We start from the raw sequence: 23490 nt of genomic DNA, 5'->3' as shown, positions 1-23490 counted from the left end.
TAGTAAAATGGAATAACACCCATCTTGTGTACCTTCCAATTATTATAAAAATAAAGAATGTAATGATACTTTTTAAAGTATACATAAAAAGTGGCACCAAAATGTAAGATGAGGCCACATATCCTCCACTGACGTCAAAGGAAATTGTCAAACATAAGCAAGGATGTAAGTAAGCCTCATATGCTAATGTTTTCCTAAATAGCGATCTCTAGCACAGGCTTTCTAGCCACCAATGCCCTATAAAACACAATACAATATATTGGGCTAGAAAAAAAAAATGTATTCTTCACTTTTCAATTTGGCAACAACAACAAAATGATATTTATTCATCCTTCATTGAGAGTACATAATTAGATAGAATTTGTCAACATCATCATCCTCATCATCATCAATCACTGGAACAAAGAATTGAAGTAGCAAAAATTGGCATTACCAATATCCCTGTCTTTTTTTAAAATAGATTGCCTACAGGTGAGAACTTCAAGACAAGCCACTCTGAGTTTTCTTTGAAATGACTTAACATTTGGTCATGGATAGAAAAGTTGAACAGGAAAATATACTTCAAGATTTTAACTTGGAAAAAACATGAGGTGTATAAACTCATAGTGGGCTGAATTTTTATATTATCAGAGAATTTGAAAAGGCTTTTCCACAAGGGTATTGTAGAGGGGGTTTAGATAATCAGACTGATAAATGAGTCAGGTGTTTCTTCTTGTTTTTCTTTCCGAAGAGATGGTTTGAAATCTCCCACTTTGAAATCCAAATTCTTTTTCAATTTCATCTCCCATACTCATGTCTCCTTGGTTTTTCTGAGATATTTTAGAGATGATGTCTTTTTGCACAAACGCTAACTCTAAGGTGACTTCCAGTTCTGAAATGTATAATCATTAACTCTACACTTGCTTTAAAAATTTTGAAATTTTAACCAATGTCACTAACCTTTCAAGTTTTTCTCGTTTTCCTAACTTAATGTGAAATACAGGACATTTTGCCATGTCACTCTGACTACTCACACTATAGATGAAGGAAGGATTCTGAAAGGTGCTATAATGACTATAATTATCATAGGACCACATATTGAGCACTAACTACATGCCAGGCCTGATTTGAGGGCTTTTGCATATGTCAAGCCAGTGAAGCCTCTTAGCATCCCTGGGAGGGAAGTTTTACAATTCTGGTAGTACCAAATGAGCAACTGAGGATTAGAAACATTAAAAAATCTGCCCCAGGTCATATGCCTAACAGTAAAGGATAAAGCTGGGATGGAATGCGGGGAGGGCTGCCTGTCTCCAAAATCGTATGAGGCTCCCTTGGGTGGGAAGTGATCTAACTCCAGCTTCGTCCTTGTCACCTTATTTGCTAAGTAGCCACTAAGGATAGCAGATTTGATCAGGGTGCAAGCATGAGGCTCAAGATCATTATAGCAGTTGTACTGGGTGGATTAAAAGTTCGTGAAAACAAAACAAGTTCCTTGGTGGTATGATAGGTTTCTTCTTTCCTCTCTCTTTTCCCCCTGCCCTTCCTTTAAACCTTTGGTACATCAATAAACATTTGTTCACATAAAAAGAAGGTCAGGTTTCTATTACTGCTTAGCTGAAAACACCTACAAATGTTCACAGGAACTTTAGAGACTACCGAAGTCAAGAAAAGCACTTGAAAATAAGAAAAAAAAACAAGCTCCGCGAGAGCAGAGATGCCTTCAGATTTTATTCGCAAAGGCACCCCACGCTCCTAGAAAAGAGCATGATGCACCCGATGCTCGGATTGGATGAAGTGACAAAGGTAGCCCCGCTGGTTCGGGCGTTTGGCTGTTCCTGTGTCTTGACTCCCGCTTTGGAAATAGAGGTAGGGCTGGCTACCAATCGGTCCCAGAGACCCTCCCACTCCTCCCCCACCTTCCCGCAGCTGGGACCCGCTGCGAGCTGTTTTTGGCCACGCGCGCTTATCGGATAGACCTGCAGTCCCGCAGAGAGGAAGGGCGCCCGGGCCGCCCGCCGCGCGGGGAGGACGCCAGCACCCAGGTGACATCCCGCGGGCCGCCGCGAGGGGGGCCGGGCTCGGGCGTGGGCGCGCCCCAGGGCCCGTAGGCTGCGCGGCGGGAATGGCCTGGCGCCAGCTCCACCAGTCGCCCCTCCCCGGGGCTGGCTCGCCGGTAGTGTCTGATTATTGGGGGATCCCTCTCCATCCCAGAAGGTACAAAGTTTGGCTCTGTGGAGGCACCTCCGCCACGGAGCGGGGCGGGTGGGTGGCCGGCTAGTTTCATACTCGGCAAAGAAAATGGAAACACAGGTGGGAAAAGAAAGAGGGAGTGGCTTTCCGGAAGCAGCGGCCCGGACCGAGACCGCTGGAGCGCGCGGGGCTAGTTCATCCAGGCTCTCCATGGGAACTAGAGAGGCTGAACTAAAGTGGCGAAGGCGAGGAGGCGATCACTGGCTTGTTTGCTAAGAGTTCGGGAAGGCTTTTTTGAACTAGAAAAGACAAATTCAGTTCTTCCTCCAGGTAGATCCCCGTGTCCCCTGTACGCGCCTCCGGACGGACTTCTGTGAAGCCCCCCTTCCCACTTAGTTAACTTAGTTAATATTACTCCTCTGTCACAGGACTCCTGCATGGTCAGGTCATCTGCACTCCTCAATGGCCCTAGGGAAGTTAGCAGCTGTCAGAACACTGGGGAGAGGGGGCAGGAGGTAGCCTAGGCCCTTTGCAACTCAGCTAGGGTTTCTGACAGCCTTTGAAAAACTCTTTCTAAAAATGTACTTCTTGTAGTTTTTTAATGAGGCTTTGCCCCAAAGCCTAATATCTTTGTTTGAGGTGGAATCTTCTTATTAAAATGGTCCTGAAGCTACTACTAAAGAATCAGGCATGAACATAAAATCGTCTGGATTTGAGAAATGTGCAGGTATTTCGTAGAACTTAGCTCAGTGCAAATGCGGAGGCAGTCTGTTTTCAATGAATGTTTTCTAACTTCTTAATATTGCATTTTTCTACTTAAATAATAACCTGTTTGTTAGTATAACTTAGTGGGTAGAGATGAGGGGGGAATACTGACTGGCTGGAAATGACTGAATTTGGTTGGTAACCCATTATATGTGTTTCATTTGGATCACAACATCTGTTTAATGTCACAATTGAATTGGCCTTTTGCAGAGCAGACATGCCCTCACTTATTGTCTTATGGCTGTGACAAGATATTTACAAGGGCAATGTTATTCGACTCTTAGCCTAACACAGACTATTAGACTGCACAAAGCATTCCAATTCCAAGAAAAAATTTTTTCATGCCTGGGGAATAAAGTACCACCAATGCACAGGCCACTGAATGTTTCTGAAATATTAGTGTAGATAGTTAGACAGAGATTGAATAGGGAAGGAAAAGCCACCAGGCTCTTTAAAGAGGAGCCAGGAACAATCCTACAGGTCCAAGATGCTGTGAGAGAACCAGTTTCATTTTTAGTGTCAGCCTGGCTCTCCTCAAAAACTAGAAATAGAGTTTGAGGGGAGGTCTGTTGTGTATACTGCTAAGTCCAGTGTCTATTTTGAGAGGCGAGCCTGTAGATTTAACCCAAGTCGTGGGCTAAAAGCACAAGAGGCAGCAATTATCCTACCAGACACCCAAACTCCCCAGCCTAGCACTTTAGTCCTAGAGTTGGGTGGGCGGGGTGGGGAGCCTCCTCCTTCACAGGACCTTTGGATGCCCATTAGACCTATGGTCCAGGACTGTCTAGTCAGAGGTCCTAGATGCCCTGCAAGGGACAGTCACAGCTCCCACTCCACAAGGGATGGAAAATGCCCCTGTGCCCTCAAGATGCCGGGATGCCTCTGCCTTCCGCAGTGACACCCCCTCACCCAGCATGACTCCTCTTCCTTCAACCCAGCCGGAAGAAACCCAAGCCATCACTTATTCAGTCTCCAATTTACTCACCTCCAATCCCTTATGTATTTATTTTTAACATTCTGATTCTAAAAAGTGAAATGAAATAAATACCGGTGGGGAAAATAGAGCAAAGCTGGAAATGAGAAGAAGAACCTTCTTCATGCCTCAGGGCTGAAGAAAAGAAAAACACTTTTGTCAAGAGCCTGCTCTGTTTTAGGCAATGTTCGGATGCTTCATTTCATTAAATCCTCACAATAACTGTGTAGAGAGTATTATTCCCACCTCACCTATGGGGAGACTGAGGCTCAGACAGGTTGGTGACTACCTGAAGTCACACTGCTAAAAACGACAGAGCTAAGATTAGGCCCAAATTTGTCACATTCTTCTAGGAAGGCAAGTATGCTTTGCTGGTGAGGGCTGTCAGGGGAAGCCCAAGCAGCTCTGTCCTCCAGCTCCATCTGTCTTCCAGCTTCCCTGAGGAGGATGAGCTGAGGCTGAATCTGCCAGAAACTGTGCCAGGAGAGCATGTGTTCACCGCTAAGGTCTCCTACGGAGGTCCTGGGCCCCACAGGCTGCTCTGCTCCCCACTTTTCCCCACTCTTTATCTCCATGCCTGCACCTTCTCACTCCTCTGACCCCAAACTGTTTGCTGCTACAATTCCAGAACCATTGGCATATGCCCTTTCTCTCCCTGGGGTTACCACCCTTTAATCACATGCCTGGGTTTCTCCTTTCTGTCCCATCCCAACATTATTAGGAATGTCATAAAGACGCCTCCAAATAAAGCAGGAGATGCATATCTAAGGACATGCTAGATGTGGCTCCAAGGTCTGAAGAACCGAGGGCCTGGAGCTTCCAAGCCGCTGATGCCCTGATCAGGGTGGGAAGGAGGAGAGGTGGATGCTGAGGCCTTGGGCAGGGCCCGGTATTGGGGCTCCTCTATCTTGGTGAAGGGCAGGAAGATAAGGAAAAAAATGTAGAGAGACAGAGAGGAGAGGAGACAGAATTATGCAAATGGCTTTTATCCAGGGAAAACTTTATGATTATAGAAAAGTTTTTAAAAATTAGATTGATTGTGTAAAATTAATGCTGATGAAATGACAGTCTTTTGTAAATTCTGTATGACTTACAGCTGCCATGCAGCTCAGTAACAATTGTGTATTTCATTAAATACAGTTCCAAATAAGTTCACCGTACATTTTACTTAATTAACATACATTTTTAAATCTTTCTATACTCTCAGGACTAATAAAGTTTCTCTTGAATACTAGCTTTTGGCATGATTATCAGATCATCATTGAGGTAAATGAATACACACACACACATACAGGGTAAATAATGTGTATCCTAGGACTCTAACATTCAGAGAGACATAGATGGAAATCACATTTTATGAGAAAAAGTTTTATCCTTGGGATTTGTATTAAGCATGTAAAATATTGGCAAAGTTTTTACTGTGCTGAACTCAAGTCTGATACATTTAGTAGCTCGTTACTCCAATTTTAATGTAGGGTTGCAGAACACTGAAGTCTCATAACCGGGCTCCTACCTTGTTCTAAGTATACCTGACATCCCACACCTTCTAAATAATTGAGCTAATTCATATACAATGCTCTGCTCAATTTCAGTAAGATGGAATTTAGTTTTTGTTTTGTTGTTTAAAGCCAATGAACTTGCAAATTTACTTGGTTGAAAATGCCTTTTAATCTTAGAAATGAAAAAAAAGATTATGTATTGCTACTTTAAAAATCTAGGTGAATTTTTTTCTCCAACGAAAATTCTTCAGAAATTTAAAAGAAGCTGCTGTCTTTGAGGGAGATTATTTCACAGAACACATATAAAAAAACATTTTTTAAATAAAAATGTTATAAAATTGTGTATTATTAAGGCATTTATTCCATAAATTCTGCCTAAAATATTTTATATTTCCAAAAAGTGGAAGGGGAGTACAGTTTGTTCTTTATAGAGAGCCTCTATATCAGAGACATATGTAATGTTCTCGAAATATTTCTTGATTCTTTCAAGCAGCAGTGATGACTTATTAAACAAGGTCTATGTAGCTCTACAGGAGCAGTTTGGGACCCTAAAGAGAGGAAACATTTCAGGGGTACCATTGTTCTCATTGTCTTGTCAGGGTAGAGGTCAAAGGTCAAAACATAATTTTAGAGCCTGACACAACTGGGTTTAATTTTTGTCCCTACCACTCACTTACAGAGGAACCTGAGCAATATCCTTACCCTCTTAGCCTCAGTATTTTCTTTGGCAAAATGAAGATAATACTAGTATTTGCCTTTGATCTGACTGTGAATTTTGAGTGAGGTAATGTACATAAGGTACTCAATACAGTATCTGGCACATTACAAACATTCTATAAATCTTGCTTAAAATTGGCACTTTACCTCTTTATCTTGGTTTTTATGTCTTCCTTCATGAAAATCTAGGCAATATTTTTTTTTTTAATTTGATACAGGGTCATGCTCTATCACCCAGGCTAGAGTGCACTTGCACAGTCTTAGCACATTGTAACCTCAGACTCCTGGGCTCAAGTGATCCTCCTGGTGGGTAGTAATTTTAAACCTGTGGTATATTTCATATGATCTTAGACCCTCTTTCAGCCATTTGAAATGCTTGTTTTTAACCTGTGTTTAATATTTATTTTTCTCATAGGAGTCATAGGTGTTTTCATGAGTATGACTATGTACATGTGTGTGGGTAAACATCCATTTAGCTCATGGAGACATTCAGGCTGGTCTCTTAATTGACTCATAAAGGCCTTGAGAGGCTAACATTAGTCATAAATAAATATTACCTGATGGCCATTCTGGAAGAGAAACCTAGTGTGCCATTCATTATATGGAAAAAGGTATACGCCTGCTGGTAGCAACGTATGCCCAATAACAATCCACTGTTAGAAGATGCATGAAAAAAGATGGACTGATGTGTCTTCTCATCCTCCATAGTATTTAAGAATGTTCAAAAGTGAGAGGTAGAGGGTAAAAGGAAGGTCTTTCTGTTCTATTTCTACCTACGACAAATGTTGTTGGTTGATAATCTCATTTTTCCTTGCCTTGAATTTGGGTGGCTCTGAGCTTCAGGCAAGTCTGTGTCCATTTCTAGCCCCACGGGGGAGGGTGAATTGAGATTACTTTAGACCAATTACTGTAATTGCAGTCCTCCTACCAATGCAATGATTGGTGTGGCAGAGAGCATGTGACACAAATTCAAGCCATGATACTTGTGGGCCAGTGTGCAAAACAGGCTGCTGGGAAAGGATTGCACTTTCTTTAAAATGTCCACAAAGAAGGGATGGTCCTTTCTGGCTTTTATTGTGCTTACATGACGATGAGCATGAGCTGCTGTAATCATCTTGTATCCCTGTGGGGACCATCCTTGGAAAAGATTTGTGTGCTAAGGATAGCTGCAGTGGAAAAGGAGGAAAAGACCTGGACTCTGATGTCACTATTAGGCCACTGAAATAAGCAATCTTGAAAGTACCACCCTATCTTCCCCTGTGAAAGTCTACCCTATGGACTTCACTGTTATGTTTAAGCTATTTAGGGCTGGTCTTCTGTAACTGGCAGTTGAAGACAACCCAAATTATTTACACACCAGCCACAGAGAACCAAATCAGAAAACTCTTGCAATGAATCCATCCCTTGGGACATCAAATGAGTTAAATATTCTGCTGAAGTCTATGGCTGCCTTAGTTCCAGAGATGCAAATAATCCCTAATGATTTTTAACTTAGCCTCCTGTTTTAATGCCTTTTTGAAGAAATGATTAACCCTCTATAGACTTGTTGGTCTCGTTTCCTTTTCTTTTCTTTCAATATTGGCCTGCCAATCTTATCAATAAAAAAAATAACCTTTTGTGCCCACATGAAAAATTTTAAAACAGTGTTTATTTTGGGGTGCTAATGAAGTGACTTCAGTCTCTTTTATGTGTTTATCCATTTATTTCAATTTTTATTGTTACTTTTTAACTCTTAATTTCTTATATTTTGCTTACTTTTTCTGTGTACTGTCTTGATCTCTTTTGCTTTCAGTGTAGTTTAAGTGTATGTGTGTATGTGTGTGTATGTAGACTTTTGAAAGAAGCATAATGTAGTGGAAAAAGCATGGAATGTTGTGTCAAACTTTGGTTTAAATCCTGACTCTGTTACTTAATTTTTGTATAGTTTTTGACAAATTCCTTAACCCAAAGTAAAAAGAATGGTGGCGAGCATGGAATGTATTTAATTGTAGAACTAATCCTAAAGCAAGGTTGGGGATTTGGATGGCATATTATATGCTGTGAAAAATTTTAATTACCTAACCAAATAAATTGGTTTAAATACCTAACCAAAACTGGAAGAGGAAGAGGGAAAGAAGGTGGAAGGTAGACTAAATTCACTTATGGCCTTGTGTAATATGTCTGAGTCAAAGGATATACTGACAAAACAAGTATTTAAAGTATAAAGATTAGCCGGGTGCAGTGGCATGTGCCTGTAATCCCAGCTACTCAGGAGGCTGAGGTAGGAGAATCGCTTGAACCCAGGAGGTGGAGGCTGTGGTGAGCTGCGATCAGGCCACTGCACTCCAGCCTGGGCAACAGAGTAAGACTCCCTCTCAAAAAATAAATAAATACAATACAATACAATACAATACAATACAATACAATACAATACAATACAATACAATGCAACACAATACAGTATAAGATATACAAAGCTCAAACTAAAAATTTATTATGTTGACCAAAATTGAGCAGTGGAGGGCCAGAGGAAAAAAGCAAGGAAGGGGAAATATGCCAATGTTATCATTTCCTTTTTTTATTTTTATATATTTAGGGGTCCACGTGCAGTTATGTTACATGGATATATTTCATAGTGGTAAAGTCTGGGGCTATTAGTGTACCCATCACCCAAATAGGATATATTGTACCCAATAGGAATTATTTCATCCCTCACCTATCTCCCACTTTCCCACCTATTAGAATCTCCACGTCTATTATTCTTCTCTGTATGTCCAGGTGTACCCATTGTTTAGCTCCCACTTATAAGTGAGACTATGTGGTTTTTGACTTTCTGTTTCAAGTCATTTCAATTAGAATAATGGATTCCAGTTCCGTCTATGTTGCCATAAAAGACATTATTTCATTATCTTTTGTGACTGAGTAGGATTCCATAGTATACATATATACCACATTTTCTTTATCTGCCCATCAGTTGATGGACACTTAGGTTGACTGCATGACTTTGCTAATGTAAATAGCATTAGATAAACATGCAAGTGTAGGTGTCTTTTTGATACTTGATTTCTTTTGGGGCAAGGGGTAGATACCCAGTGGTGGGATTGCTATATCAAAGGGTAGTTCTTTTTTTAACTCCTTGAGAAATCTTCATACTGTTTTCTGCAAAGTTGTACTAATTTACATTTCCACTAACAATGTATAAGTATTTCTTTTCTCTGCATCCTTCCCAATATCTGTTGGTTTTTAACTTTTTAACAATATTCATTCTGGCTGGTGTAAGATGGTATCTCATTATGGTTTTAATTTGCATTTTTCTGATGATTAGTGATATTGAGCATTTTTTCATATTTTTCTTGCCATTTGTATGTCTTCCTTTGAAAAATGTCTGTTCATGTCCATTGCTTGCTTTTTAATAGGATTATTTTTGTTGTTGTTGTTGTTGTTTCCTGTTGATTTGTTTCAGTTCCTTGTAGATTCTGAATATTAACCCTTTGCCAGATGCAATGTTTGCAAATATTTTCTCCTATTCTGTAGGTTGTGTGTTTACTCTGTTGATTATTTCTTTGATGTACAAAAGCTTTTTAGTTTGATTAAATCCCATTTGCCTATTGTTTTTGTTGCATTTCTTTTTGAGGACTTAGTCATAAATTCTTTGCCTAGGATAGTCCAGGATAGTTTTACCTAGGTTTTCTTCTAGAATTTTTGTAGTTTCAGGTCTTACACTTAAGTCTAACCAATTTTGCATTAACTTTTGTATATGCTGAGAGATATGGGTCCAATTCCATTCTTCTGCATATGACTATTCAATTTTCCCGGTACCACTTATTTAATAGAGTGTACTTTCCTAGTGTATTTTTTGTCAGCTTTGTCAAAGATTATTGGTTGTAGAGGTATGTGGTTTTACTTCTGGGTTCTCTGTTCTGTTCCATTGATCTGTGTGTCTGTTTTTATGCCCATATCATGCTGTTTTGGTTACTATAGCCATAGTATAATTTGAAGTCAAGTAACGTGATATCTCTAGATTTATTCTTTTTTGTTTAGTATTACTTTAGCTATTCAGACTCTTTTTTGGTTTCTTATGAATGTTAGCATTGCTTTCTCTAATTCTCTGAAGAATGATACTGGTAATTTGACAGGAATTTCATTTAATCTGTAGATTGCTTTGGGCAGTTTGGTCATTTTAATGATACTGGTTCTTCCAATTCATGAGCATAGGATGCTTTTCCATTTGTTTGTATTATCTCCTTTCATCAGTGTTTTGTAGTTTTTTGTAGAGATCTTTTAACTCCTTGGTGAAATCTATTCCTAGGTATTTTATTTTATTTTGGTAGCTATTGTAAATGGGATTGAGTTCTTGATTTGGTTCCCAACTTGATCATTATTGGTATAGAAATGCTACTAATTTTTGCACATTGATTATGTATTCTGAAACTTTACTGAAGTCATTTATCAGATCTAGGAGTCTCTTCAAGGAGTCCTTAGGGTTTTCTAGGCATAAGATCATATCATCAACAAACAGATATAATTCAACTTATTTTTTTCTGATTGGATGACTTTTCTTTCTTTCTCTTGACTGCTTGCCCCAGCTAGGACTTTCAGTACTATGTTTGAATAGTAGTGGTGAAAGGGGGCATCCTTGTATTGTCCCAGTTCTAAGGGGGAATGCTTTTAACCTTTCCACATTCACTATGATGTTAGCTATGGGTTGTCATATGTAACTTTTATTATTTTGAGGTAAGTTCCTTCTAAGTCTAGTTTTTTGAGGGTTTTTATCATGAAGTGATGCTAGATTTTACTGAATGCTTTTTCTGCATCTATTGAGATGATCACAGGGTTTTTAAAAATTCTATGTATGTAGTGAGTCACATATGAAAGAACTAAAAGATAATATCTAAAGAATTAAAGTCTAAAAGTAGCATGTAAAATTAAACAAAGGTAACCTATAAAACAAAAATATACATTTTCCTAAACATTGTTTAAAAACAAAAAGATACCATGAAAAATGTAGAGAAATAAATATTTCTCTTTCATGTATAAGTGTGTGTGTGTGTATATATATATGTATACATGTGTATGTACATGCATGTGTGTATAACAAGACAAAATATGAAATACTTCTGGACGTCTTTATTATGGCAAGATAATGAATACCCTTTATGTTTAAGCCATTTGTATAGAGTTTTTTGAAACTAGCATAGACATCCCAAATGATTCACCTGCCAGCGAAAGGATACCTAATCAGAAGCCCCCTGTAAAGAGTCCAATCCTTCCTTCCAGAGCTAAAAACAAGCATATCTGTTATTATGATAGATGCAAAGCAGTTAAATTCTATCTCTATTATTGGAAAAAGAACTTCAAATTGGTTTATAATGGAATATCCAACCCTATGCTGTAGATAAGAAACATCCCTTAAATAAAGCAGTTCAGAAAGGTTGAAAAATAAAAATATAGGCAAAGATGTATCAGATAAATGCAAATATAGGCACACTTTTTAAGTAACAGATGAGCATCATGTCAAGGAAATCAAGAGAAGAGAATGTTCTGAGGAAGAAATTTGCAGTGATGTTGGATGTTGCCAGGAAACCAACTAAAATAAGGACAAAGAAGAATTACTTGGATTTAGCCAACAGTAAGATTGAGTAACCTTGAAAACAATGGTTTTATTAGAGTGGTGAGACAAAAGCTTGAATGTGATGATTTCAAATTCTTTTGGGGGGAGCAATTAGGATCAGGCTTGCTTCAGAAAGTTCAGAGTAGTGGGCAGGTCCATTTAATAAAATGGTATGTATAGGGCTAGCTCAGATGGCTTTTTGAGACCTAATTCTACTTGTGACATCCTCTATAGACAAACATGTAAGTATGAGGACTCAGGAGTGAAAAAAGTTCTTTTCCAAGAGTTGTTGCTAACCCCATGGCAGGGACTGGGCACGGTGACTCGCACCTGTAATCCCAGCACTTTGGGAGGCCAAGGATGGAGGATAACTTGAGCCCAGGAGTTTGAGACCAACCTGGACAACATGGTAAAACCCTGTCTCTATAAAAATACCAAAAAAAAAAAAATTAGCTGGGCATGGTGGTGCACTCCTGCAGTCCTAGCTCCTCAGGAGTCTGAGGTGAGACGATTACTTCAGCCTGGGAAGTTGAGGCTTCAGTAAGCCATGATCGCACCACTGCACTCCAGCCAGGGCAGCAGGGCAAGACCCTGTCTCTAATAATAATAAGACAAAACAAAACAAAACAAAAAACCAAAAACATCATGGCTGGCACCAGCCACATATACCTTAAGAAAGGCCAGTCTCACCAAGACAGTGCTCTGTCTTGAGTCCAAAAGGGAGAAAGGGAGCATCTAGTGTCACTTTCCATTTGTCTCAGCATCTAATAAGTAACTTATTTCCCTAACATCTAATGTTTGAGTGCTCAATTTGATCAGCCTGCATCAGAGTTTTAGGGAGAAATGGAAAAAGCCACTTCCCCATCAAGAGTTCATCATCCAAATCATGGCACCCATAGTAGCACCCCAATTAAAATTAGGTGTTGTGTTTTTTTTCCTGGAGAGTAGGTCTCACTCTGTTGCCGAGGCTGGAGTGCAGTGGTGCAATCTCAGCTCACTGCAACTTCCACCTCCCAGGCTCAAACGATCCTCCTGTCTCAGCCTCCTGAGTAGCTGAAACTACAGATGGGCACTACCACACCTGGCTAATTTTTTTTTTTTTTTTTTTTTTTTTTTTGTAGAAACAGGGTTTTGCCATATTGCCCAGGCTGGTCTCGAACTCCTGACCTCAAGTGATCTGGCCACCTCAGCCTTCCAAAGGACTGGCATAAAGGCATGAGCCACTGTGCCCGGCCCCAGTTAAAATTGTTTTATACATCAATGTTAGATTTCTGAACAGCCATCCTGAGTAGGGCTGGGGAAGGTGGGTTGATGTGAGTCATTAACTGAGGCTTAATTTAGGAGGCAGATTTGAAATGGACCACGAAAGACTGAAAAGGAATTTTGTCAAAGTGGGAGACAAGGCTGCCATAACTGCAGTGAGAACTAATGAAGGAAGCAGTGAAGCTGTGAGGAGGAAAACCTGAAATTCCATCTGAATAGAACAGAGACAGGTAGGGAGCAGAGGGTTTAGGGAGATGTGAAATCAGAATCTAGAATATGGAATTAGATACAAGATATATGGGAAGTTGTCGGGAGGGATAAAGTCAACAAGCATTGTGTTGAGCTTACACCATGTGTTTACAGTAGCTAGCAGTTTTGGGGAAGTGCATGTAAACACACAACTAATAATTATGAGTTATGTAAAAACCTGAGAGTATACAGAAAGCGGAGACTCACAGAGCTGGAATTAATCACCGACTGTTTCTTAGAGGTGAGCCATTTCTGAAAAGAAGAGCTTTCCACATCAACAAGGAAGGAAAGAGACTTTCATGCAGAGAGAACTTGAGAGAAAGCACAGCTATAAAATGAATAGTAACAGCAGTGATAACCAACACATTTCCTAGTTGCCGTGTGCCAGGTGCCTTACATCTCATTTCCTCGCAACAGCCTTATGCAATGAGTTATATTATTCCCATTAAACAGATAGGAAACTGAGGTTACAAAATAGGTTAATGAATTTGACACTGTTCTCAATCCTTGTAGGGTAGAACCTGGATTCATCCCCAACATCTCTATGTTTAACCACACATACCACTTGCCAGATCCCCACAGAGAAGGAAGATTTTCCCAGAGGCCAGACTCCAGTTTTCAGGAAAACAGCTCCAGTCACAAGCCACTGTCCAGTAGTGAAACATGTTTTTTCTTATGGCCACCCTCTTCTTTGTGCTTGAAACTCTTACCCCACAGGGAAGTGTTTAGCAGAAAAGTACCAGTCAGTTTTATCTCAACTCTAATAAGACATTTTTGTTTTTTGCCTTCAATCTAGAATGTTACATGATAGACATAGGATTGCTAAGTTAATGTTTGGACCACAGCATAGGATAATCTGTACTTTTAAAGTAAAAATAGTAACAATAATAATAATAAATTAATAAGCAAAAGGATTGACAGCTAGAAAAACCTCTAGGTGCTTATTTTTACTGTGGTTGATTTCTGATTGTCAAAGTAAAATGTCTCTTATTTTATAAGCATTTGACCTATTTGAAAGAGACGAAGATTATCTAAGGATTTTTCCTTTGTTAAATTTGCAACCCTGCTTTGACATCCACTCAAATATGTAATAACTTTTTATCATAAAACCTGCAGCAGAAATGAATGCTAATATTTTCATGCAATCCTTCTGGGATTGCAGTGTCTGAATGGATATATCTTTTCTTTGATGTTTTTGGAGCTAGTTTCATGTAATCAGTACCTGTCAGTGGAGCACTGAATATTGGCAGAATAAAAAATTATTCCACTTTCTCATTGCTATTAAATACTTCACTCCCAGTTTTAAGTCATCCATAATTTGATTCAGCAGTGAAGATCCCAATACAGAGGGTATTTTATGTCGATGGTAGATCTGGTCCTTGGAAAGGTTATATCTCGAAAATTATGTTTCTCTGTCTCTGTCACTCTCCTCTCTTTCACTCACTCTCGTGCACTTGCATGCATGTGCGTGAACACACACACACACACACACACACACACACACACATGCTTTCACAATGAAGTTTTTCAAGTCCATCCCATTGACTATGTGGGCAGCTCTCCCCTGCCTCTCAGAAGGCCAGTGGATGAACCATAGTTCTATAGAACTATCTTGACCTCCGAAAGCTTCCCCCAGGCTCTCAGAACTGGATCCGACCAGGACATTAGCAGAAACAACTTCAGTCTCAGCTTGCCCTGACTTGGCAACCAGATGGTCCCAAGTAAAATTATTTTTTCTTAGAGTGAGCTTAGTCCAGATTTAGTGGAGCACATTGCCTTCTTTTAAAACATCTCACTCATCCCCATAGGTGAGACTGTGATGCTGGGAAAATTTATATGTGTACCTGAGAATTAGTGTTTAACAAGGGCCCATAGCGGGTCAAGTAAAGTGTGCTAGTGTGCTTTTAGAATGTTTACTTTCTCATTAATTTATAGAAAAACTACAAAACAGAATAATCATCTTGTAAGTTGAAATGATCAAATTAAACAAAGATCTTTAACAAGAATGTGTCACCAAGTTCATATGAGATTACTTTAATGCTAGCAAATTTCAACAACAAACAACTCACTTCACAAAATAAAGGCTTGTAGATCAGTTGAGCAAAGTGCGAAGTCATTGAAAAATTTTTTTTCTTCTTAATTTAACTGTCTCTGCAAAGGAGCATACATTTTTCAAACATTTTCTTCTTTAAACCTATTAAAAGATCCCTCCTCATGGAATTCTTAAAAGGGATATAATAAGGTATTTTTCTTGTAAATTTGTTTGAGTTCTTTGTAGGTTCTGGATATTAGCCCTTTGTCAGATGAGTAGATTGCAACAATTTTCTCCCATTCTGTAGGTTGCCTGTTCACTCTGATGGTAGTTTCTTTTGCTGTGCAGAAGCTCTTTAGTTTAATGAGATCCCATTTGTCAATTTTGGCTTTTGCTGCCATTGCTTTTGGTGTTTTAGACATGAAGTCTTTGCCCATGCCTATGTCCTGAATTTCAACCCCATCAAAAAGTGGGCAAAGGATATGAACAGACATTTCTCAAAAGAAGACATTCATACAGCCAACAGACACATGAAAAAATGCTCATCATCACTGGCCATCAGAGAAATGCAAATCAAAACCACAATGAGATACCATCTCACACCAGTTAGAATGGCGATCATTAAAAAGTCAGGAAACAACAGGTGCTGGAGAGGATGTGGAGAAATAGGAACACTTTTACACTGTGGGTGGGATTGTAAACTAGTTCAACCATTATGGAAAACAGTATGGCGATTCCTCAAGGATCTAGAACTAGATGTACCATATGACCCAGCCATTCCATTACTGGGTATATACCCAAAGGATTATAAATCATGCTGCTATAAAGACACATGCACACGTATGTTTATTACGGCACTATTCACAATAGCAAAGACTTGGAATCAACCCAAATGTCCATCAGTGACAGACTGGATTAAGAAAATGTGGCACATATACACCATGGGATACTATGCAGCCATAAAAAAGGATGAGTTTGTGTCCTTTGTAGGGACATGGATGCAGCTGGAAACCATCATTCTTAGCAAACTATCACAAGAACAGAAAACCAAACACCGCATGTTCTCACTCATAGGTGGGAACTGAACAATGAGATCACTTGGACTCGGGAAGGGGACCATCACACACCGGGGCCTATCATGGGGAGGGGGGAGGGGGAGGGATTGCATTGGGAGTTATACCTGATGTAAATGACGAGTTGATGGGTGCTGACGAGTTGATGGGTGCAGCACGCCAACATGGCACAAGTATACACATGTAACAAACCTGCACGTTATGCACATGTACCCTAGAACTCAAAGTATAATAATAATTTTTTAAAAAATTTCTTTATTGTTTTCCAATCATTTGTTAACTTTAAGTCCTCAAATAAATATTAAGTGTAAGATGTTAAAAAAAAAAAGGGATATAAGGTAAATCAGAATTAGATTAAAGGATATTAAATTAGCAACAATGTAAATAATCACTGTATGAATTGTTGTCAAGGATATTCTCTGTAGTCAGCTTTCCCAGGCAGCTTTGCCCAAGACAAGTAGGAGGCACAAATACAAATCACATATGTAATCTTAAATTTTTTAGTAGCCACATTTAAAAGTAAAAAGAAACAGGTGAAATTAATTTTAATAATACATTTAATTTACCCTATTCTAGTAAAACTTTTATTTCCAGGTGTAATCAATATAAAGTAATTATTAAGGATTTATTTTACATTTTTTACACTTACTCTTCAAAATCAAGTGTGTATTTTATACTTATTGCACACCTCAATTCAGACAAGCCACACTGCAAGAGCTCAATAGCCACATGTGCCTAGTGGCTACTGTGGTTGTAGGGAAGTTCAATGGAACATGCATACTGTGCTGCTATCTTAGGTGATAGGAAAAAAGAAAAATGAATAAAGCATGACTCCTGCCCTCAGTGAGGGCGAAGTACAGGGATCCTTTCAGGCTGGGACAGTTTCTTTCCTTGGGTGTACAGTGCTGCGTCTATGGACCTTTCTGCCAATTAGAGACTCTCTGTGTTCCCAAGTCACCGGACTCCCATAATGTCAGAAAATGGGCATAATGTGCTGATTTTATTAAAACAAGATTCTCTACAACTATCAACTGAAAAACTGTTTTAATAAATACACCAACCTATAATGTCTGTGAAGTAAATGATATTCCCCATCCAACCCACCTCCCTCCATCCCACCTCCCACCACTTGGATGTGGCACCTTTGAGCAGTGCACAACCTGCATCGCCATACCAGAAGACCTGCTTATTCCCATTGCCTAGTACTGGCCATGGCACCTTTTCATTTCCCCAGTTCTTCCCCTGCCTGTACTCCAACCAACATCAGAACAGGGCTGTCTAATTAAAAGCCCACTAACGATCTCACACTGACTGCAGCACAAACTGTGAAGCGGGGTACATTTTTTTGGTGTCCTAGCCTTTTGTAGCCACCCCCAATGTGCTATCATCCTCTTTCAAAGAGGGCCAACGGATGAGCTGTTCTCCTAAAGAACTGTTTTGACCTCCCATAGCCTCTTCCAGACTCTATAAGATGGGCAAGTCTAGGAAATGTCCTCTTAACACAACCTGCTTTCAGAGGAGAGTCAGATGGCAGTCCTTAATTCTATGTCATGCATTGAATACAATACTTAATCATTCTCAGGGGTTTTCACATTATAAGCACCATTTGTACTATGGAGATGAAAGTCTACATTCTCAGTTAAATTAATGTCAGATAAGTAAGAGGTGGGGCATCTCCCTGGAGCTGCTGAAATGCTGCTAATCAAGTGGAAACTTACCTTGCCTCTGATTGTGGCCCTGCCAGAGAGGCCCATCAGCTGCACTTTCTTCCTTTGCGTTCCTCTATACTTTGCCACATGATGTTGGCATTGATTCTGTTTATATTGATTCTTAAAGTGTTTTTTCCCCTTGCCTGCTCAGTTCGTGGGTATAATTTTTGAGTTTACCTCATATTCGAAGTATTTATGTTGTTTGTACTAGTTTCCAGAAAAGCAGTGATATGGTCAAAGATTGAATCTTAACATCATAAATTACACTTATTATCTAGCAAACTTTATTATGGTTGAATTAGCTAGCAGTAGCCTTTTTTTTTTAAGTTCTAGGGTACATGTGCATAACATGCAAGTTTGTTACATATATATACATGTGCCATGTTGGTGTGCTGCACCCATTAACTCGTCATTTACATTAGGTATATCTCCTAATGCTATCCCTCCCCCATCCCCACAATAGGACCCGGTGTGTGATGATCCCCTTCCTTTGTCCAAGTGATCTCATTGTTCAATTCCCACCAATGAGTGAGAACATGCAGTATTTGGTTTTCTGTTCTTCCGATAGTTTGCTGAGAATGATGGTTTCCAGCTGCATCCATGTGCTTACAAAGGACATGAACTCATCCTCTTTTATGGCTGCATAGTATTCCTGGTGTATATGTGCCACATTTTCTTAATCCAGTCTGTCACTGATGGACATTTGGGTTGATTCCAAGTCTTTCCTATTGTGAATAGTGCCGCAATAAACATACGTGTGCATGTGTCTTTATAGCAGCATGACTTGTAATCCTTTGGGTATATCCCCAGTAATGGGATGGCTGGGTCAAATGGTATTTCTAGTTCTAGATCCTTGAGGAATCGCCACACTAATTTCCACGATGGCTGAACTAGTTTACAATCCCACCAACAGTGTAAAAGTGTTCCTATTTCTCCACATCCTCTCCAGCACCTGTTGTTTCCTGATTTTTTAATGATTGCCATTCTAACTGGTGGGAGATGGTATCTCGTTGTGGTTTTGATTTGCACTTCTCTGATGGCAAGTGGTGATGAGCATTTTTTCATGTGTCTGTTGGCTGTATGAATGTCTTCTTTTGAGAAATGTCTGTTCATATCCTTTGCCCACTTTTTGATGGAGTCGTTTGTTTTTTTCTTGTAAATTTGATTGAGTTTTTTATAGGTTCTGGATATTAGCCCTTTATCAGATGAGTAGGTTGCAAAAAGTTTCTCCCGTTCTGTAGGTTGCGTGTTCACTCTGATGGTAGTTTCTTTTGCTATGCAGAAGCTCTTTAGTTTAATTAGATCCCATTGGTCAATTTTGGCTTTTGTTGCCCTTGCTTTTGGTGTTTTAGACATGAAGCCTTTGCCATGCCTATGTCCTGACGGGTATTACCTAGGCTTTCTTCTAGGGTTTTTATGGTATTAGGTCTAACATTTAAGTCTCTAATCCATGTTGAATTAATTTTCATATAAGGAGTAAGGAAAGGATCCAGTTTCAGCTTTCTACTTGTGGCTAGGCAATTTTCCCAGCACCATTTATTAAATAGGGAATCCTTTCCCCATTTCTTGTTTCTCTCAGGTTTGTCAAAGATAAGATGACTGTAGATGTGTGGTATTATTTCTGAGGACTCTGTTCTGTTCCATTGGTCTATATCTCTGTTTTGGCACCAGTACCATGCTGTTTTGGTTACTGTAGCTTTGTATTATAGTTTGAAGTCAGGTAGTGTGATGCCTCCAGCTTTGTTCCTTTGGCTTAGGATTTTCTTGGCATTGCGGGGTCTTTTTTGGTTTCATATGAACTTTAAAGCAGTTTTTTCCAATTCTGTGAAGAAACTAATTGGTAGCTTAATGGGGATGGCATTGAATCTATAAATTACCTTGGGCAGTATGGCGATTTTCATGATACTGATTCTTCCTATCCATGAGCATGGTATTTTCTTCCATTTGTTTGTGTCCTCTTTTATTTCACTGAGCAGTGGTTTGTAGTTCTCCTTGAAGAGGTCCTTTATATCCCTTGTAAGTTGGATTCCTAGGTATTTTATTCTCTTTGAAGCTATTGTGCATGGACGTTTATTCAAGATTTGGCTCTCTGTTTGTCTGTTACCGGTGTATAAGAATGCTTGTGATTTTTGCACATTGATTTTGTATCCTGAGACTTTGCTGAAGTTGCTTATCAGCTTAAGGAGATTTTGGGCTGAGACAATGGGGTTTTCTAAATATACAATCATGTCATCTGCAAACAGGGACAATTTGACTTCTTCTTTTCCTAACTGAATACCCTTTATTTCTTTCTCTTGCCTGATTGCCCTAGCCAGAACTTCCAACACTGTGTTGAATAGGAGTGGTGAGAGAGGGCATCCCTGTCTTGTGCCAGTTTTCAAAGGGAATTTTTCCAGTTTTTGCCCATTCAGTATGATATTGGCTGTGGGTTTGTCATAAATAGCTCTTATTATATTGAGATATGTTTCATCAATACTGAATTTATTTAGAGTTTTTAACGTGAAGGGCTGTTGAATTTTGTCAAAGGCCTTTTCTGCATCTATTGAGATAATCATGTAGTTTTTGTCTTTGGTTCTGTTTATGTGCTGGATTACGTTTATTGATTTGCGAATGTTGAACCAGCCTTGCATCCCAGGGATGAAGCCCACTTGATCATGGTGGATAAGCTTTTTGATGTGCTGCTGGATTCAGTTTGCCAATATTTTATTGAGGATTTTTGCATCGATGTTCATCAGGGATATTGGTCTAAAATTCTCTTTTTTTGTTGTATCTCTATCAGGCTTTGGTATAAGGATGCTGTTGGCATCGTAAAATGAGTTAGGGAGGATTCCCTCTTTTTCTATTGATTGGAATGGTTTCAGAAGGAATGGTACCAACTCCTCCTTGTACTTCTGGTAGAATTCGACTGTGAATACATCTGGTCCTGCACTTTTTTTGGTTGGTAGGCTGTTAGCCATTGCCTCAATTTCAGAGCCTGCTATTGGTCTATTCAGGGATTCAACTTCTTCCTGGTTTAGTCTTGGGAGAGTGTAAGTGTCCAGGAAATTATCCATTTCTTCTAGGTTTTCTAGTTTATTTGCGTAGAGGTGTTTATAGTATTCTCTGATGGTAGTTTGTATTTCTGTGGGGTCGGTGGTGATATACCCTTTATCATTTTTTATTGCATCTATTTGATCCTTCTCTCTTTTCTTCTTTATTAGTCTTGCTAGCAGCTTATCAATTTTGTTGATCTTTTCAAAAAACCAACTCCTGGATTCATTGATTTTTTGGAGGGTTTTCTGTGTCTCTATCTTCTTCAGGTCTGCTCTGATCTTAGTTATTTCTTGCCTTTTGCTAGCTTTTGAATGTGTTTGCTCTTGCTTCTCTAGTTCTTTTAATTGTGATGTTAGGGTGTCAATTTTAGATCTTTCCTGCTTTCTCTTGTGGGCATTTAGTGCTATAAATTTCCCTCTACACACTGCTTTAAATGTGTCCCAGAGATTCTGGTATGTTGTATCTTTGTTCTCATTGGTTTCAAAGAACATCTTTACTTCTGCCTTCATTTCGTTATGTACCCAGTAGTCATTCAGGAGCAGGTTGTTCAGTTTCCATGTCGTTGAGCGGTTTTGATTGAGTTTCTTAGTCCTGAGTTCTAGTTTGATTGCACTGTGATCTGAGAGACAGTTTGTTATAATTTCTGTTCTTGTACATTTGCTGAGGAGTACTTTACTTCCAACTATGTGGTCAACTTTGGAATAAGTGCAATGTGGTGCTGAGAAGATTGTATATTCTGTTGATTAGGGGTAGAAAGTTCTGTAGATGTCTATTAGGTCCGGTGGTGCAGAGCTGAGTTCAATTCCTGGATATCCTTGTTAACTTTCTGTCTCGCTGATCTGTCTAATGTTGACAGTGGAGTGTTAAAGTCTCCCATTATTATTGTATAGGAGTCTAAGTCTCTTTGTAAGTCTCTAAGGACTTGCTTTATGAATCTGGGTGCTCCTGTATTGGGTGCATATATATTTAGGACAGTTAGCTCTTCCTGTTGAATTGATCCCTTTACCATTATGTAATGGCCTTCTTTGTCTCTTTTGATCTTTGATGGTTTAAAGTCTGTTTTATCAGAGACTAGTATTGCAACCCCTGCTTTTTTTTGTTCTCCATTTGCGTGGTAGACCTTCCTCCATCCCTTTATTATGAGCTTATGTGTGTCTCTTCATGTGAGATGGGTCTCCTGAATACAGCAGACTGATTGGTCTTGACTCTTTATCCAGTTTGCCAGTCTGTGTCTTTTAATTGTAGCATTTAGTCCATTTACATTTAAGGTTAATATTGTTATGTGTGAACTTGATCCTGTCATTATGACATTAGCTGGTTATTTTGCTCACTAGTTGATGCAGTTTCTACCTTGCATCGATGGTCTTTACATTTTGGCATGTTTTTGCAATGGCTGGTACCTGTTCCTTTCCATGTTTAGTGCTTCCTTCAGGATCTCTTATAGGCAGGCCTGGTCATGACAAAATCTCTAAGCATTTGCTTATCTGTGAAGAATTTTATTTCTCCTTCACTTATGAAACTTATTTTGACTGGATATGAAATTCTGGGTTTAAAATTCTTTAAGAATGTTGAATCTTGGCCCCCACTCTGTTCTGGCTTGGAGAGTTTCTGCCGAGAGATCTGCTGTTGGTCTGATGGGCTTCCCTTTGTGTGTAACTCGACCTTTCTCTCTGACTGCCCTTAACATTTTTTCCTTCATTTCAACTTTGGTGAATCTAACAATTACGTGTCTTGGAGTTGCTCTTCTCGAGGAGTATCTTTGTGGCACTCTCTGTATTTCCTGAATTTGAATGTTGGCCTGCCCTACTAGGTTGGGGAAGTTCTCCTGGATGATATCCTGCAGAGTGTTTTCCAACTTGGTTCCATTTTCCCCATCACTTTCAGGCACCCCAATCAGATGTAGATTTGGTCTTTTCACATAATCCCATACTTCTTGCAGGCTTTGTTCATTTCTTTTTCTTCTTTTTTCTTTTGGTTTCTCTTCTCACTTCATTTCATTCATTTGATCCTCAATCACTGATAGTCTTTCTTCCAGTTGATCAAGTCGGTTACTGAAGCTTGTGCATTTGTCACGTATTTCTCGTGTCATGATTTTCATCTCTGTCATTTCGTTTATGACCTTCTCTGCATTAATTACTCCAGCTATCAATTCTTCCACTCTTTTTTCAAGAATTTTAGTTTCTTTGCGCTGGGTATATAATTCCTCCTTTAGCTCTGAGAAGTTTGATGGACTGAAGCCTTCTTCTCTCGTCTCGTCAAAGTCATTCTCCGTCCAGCTTTGCTCTGTTGCTGGCGATGGGCTGCGCTCCTTTGCAGGGGGAGATGTGCTCTTATTTTTTGAATTTCCAGCTTTTCTGCCCTGCTTTTTCCCCATCTTTGTGGTTTTATCTGCCTCTGGTCTTTGATGATGGTGACGTA

General features: G+C 39.4%; 1 protein-coding gene across 1 annotated transcript in view; it reads left to right on the top strand.

Moving 5' to 3' along the window:
• The first annotated feature begins 1733 nt into the window (after positions 1-1733).
• The window catches only part of MCHR2 (melanin concentrating hormone receptor 2), a 71848-nt gene continuing 50091 nt past the window's right edge, over positions 1734-23490 (top strand). Inside the window, exon 1 of the mRNA XM_008007497.3 lies at positions 1734-2021. The gene's annotated coding sequence lies outside the window, so the exon portion shown is untranslated. The remainder of the gene's footprint in view (positions 2022-23490) is intronic.

The sequence above is a fragment of the Chlorocebus sabaeus genome, chromosome 13, assembly GCF_047675955.1.
Source record: "Chlorocebus sabaeus isolate Y175 chromosome 13, mChlSab1.0.hap1, whole genome shotgun sequence".
Classification (NCBI taxonomy): Eukaryota; Metazoa; Chordata; class Mammalia; order Primates; family Cercopithecidae; genus Chlorocebus; species Chlorocebus sabaeus.
The sequence above is the reverse complement of the archived record's forward strand: the minus strand, read 5'-3'. Positions and strand labels throughout refer to the sequence as shown.